Source organism: Muntiacus reevesi, chromosome 1 (genome assembly GCF_963930625.1).
Source record: "Muntiacus reevesi chromosome 1, mMunRee1.1, whole genome shotgun sequence".
Lineage (NCBI taxonomy): Eukaryota > Metazoa > Chordata > Mammalia > Artiodactyla > Cervidae > Muntiacus > Muntiacus reevesi.
The window spans coordinates 45,979,867-45,981,890 of record NC_089249.1 but is presented as its reverse complement, the minus strand read 5'-3'; the positions used below and the strand labels follow the sequence as shown (position 1 = coordinate 45,981,890).

The 2,024-nt window shown below is 47.0% G+C and overlaps 1 pseudogene; it reads right to left on the bottom strand.

The window, feature by feature from the left end:
* Nucleotides 1-454: 454 nt before the first annotated feature.
* On the bottom strand, nt 455-1,290 carry LOC136160037 (sodium/potassium-transporting ATPase subunit beta-3 pseudogene; annotated as a pseudogene).
* Between the last annotated feature and the right edge of the window lie 734 nt (nt 1,291-2,024).

The following is a 2,024-nucleotide window of genomic DNA, read 5'->3' as shown; positions in this document are numbered from 1 at the left end:
GAATTTTTCCACACACTGAATTTCTTGCAGCTATAAAGTCATTTGATGTTAGTCAGTAGCATTTTATCCCTTAAAACTTTGCTGGCATCAAACTATGACCGTTAACCAGTGTTAAATCTATGAAATATTTACATAGCGCACCACATTAAGCTTTAGACACTTGGCAATTAAGCCACATAAAAACTGGACAAGACCCCCAAACTACAAGTTCATAATCAGGTGTTCATAGTCCCTATCTGGTGACTGTTCATGGTTCAAAAGGCAGCAGAGGCAACAGGTAGTTACTTTGAAGGACATGGACCGCTATTATCTAGAAGCACACTATGGTATCCCAGTGAGGTACCCCTCCACCCTTCTCCAAGGCGGTCTCATAATTCTGGAATGGCAGGTCCGATTGATACAAAATGAAGACAGACAACACAACATTTACTCTATGAAGACATCCTAACTCCTGCTATGCATGCACTGTGATCTTGAATGTAACTCGTCCTGAAAACTTGTCATGGTCACTCTGGGTTTTTAGGCTGGGTATCCATCAATCTTGCACTCACCCATTACTTCTTTTACATAACCATCACTACCAAAGCTCAGCTGGATGGCAACTAGTTGGCTGCAGGTTGCTCCCATGCAGTATTTTTCCACAATATGGAAAATATTTTAAATCTATCTTTTCATTGGGAGGATAAGTTGATAGAACTACTGTGCTTTCACTCTTTGCAATGCAGTCTATCTTTGGTTCTCCATGACACTTTAATCCAATTATTCTGCTCATTTTCACAGGAATACAAGGGTTTCCTGTTTGGTAGCCAAATGTGGGATCATCCACACCACTGCAGGCTTCAAGTAAGGCAAGAGGAAACTGGTATACTGTGTATTCTGGACACTTCTGCTCAAAAAAAGTTTCCACTGGTACAATGTGAGATTCTTCTGTTCTTCTAAGCCATATGGCTTTAGAAATTTCCTGAGGTCATCAGTGTACCCTTGATAGGATTCTGAATCAGACAGGCTGAACGAAAAATGCAACTCCGACACTGGTTTTGGAAAAACCGTTAAGTCCTGGACTAGGAATCTGACGATATTTTGGAACCTCATCGTTCAGAGTCTGAAGCATGGCCACACAGTGAATGAAAAGAGTGCAGCCAGGAACCCATAAAAGACAAGGTAGAAGAACAAGATCAAACCCCAATTCTTGGCGGTGCGCCCCAGGAACTCTCCGGTGGCCCGGCTGTAGATGAAGAGCTTCCACTCGGCCAGGGTCCGGTTGAAGGACTTCTTGTCTTTCTTCCTCATGGTGTGTGCGGCCGACTGTGAGGGGACCGGCAGTCACCGCGGTAAGAGGCGAGGAACGCGCAGGCGCATCCGGGCTAGAGCGACGCAGCCCGGCGACTGCGGCAGAAGGCTGGACGGCCGGCCGAGGAAACCTGCTCCCTGCAGTGAGCGCTCAAACCAAGTGTGCCGCCACCGCTCCGGCCGTGGAAGCCTGACGTCTCCCAGAAGTGGATTTTGAAACAGGTGATGGGCTTTGGAAAAGTGGGCTTCAGGAAGGGCCTAAAACGACACTCGTCAGTTCAGTGAACTCATCTCAGAGAGATGATGAAGACTGAACTCTAAGCACTTATATCCAGACTCCCGTGGGAGTTCTATGGCAGCTGGAACCATACTGCTGGCTGGAGTAGGATGACTGACACAGGTTGGCATATAGATTATGAAAGTGAAAGTCGCTCAGTCGTGTCCGACTCTTTGCGACTCCATATACAGTCCATGGGATTCTCCAGGCCAGAACTCTGGAGTGGGTAGCCGTCCCTTCTCCAGGGCATCCTCCCTACCCAGGGATCGAACCTAGGTCTCCCTCATTCCAGGCGGAGTCTTTACCATCTGAGCACCAGGGAAGCCCAAAGAGGTAAATGGCACTTGAGACTGTGTGATGAGAGCAAATAGAATAGATAGCTATGCAGAAGGATTAATAAATAAACTGTGGGGAGAGTTTGGGGAATGAAATGGGTGAGGAAGAAGGACTAATCGGG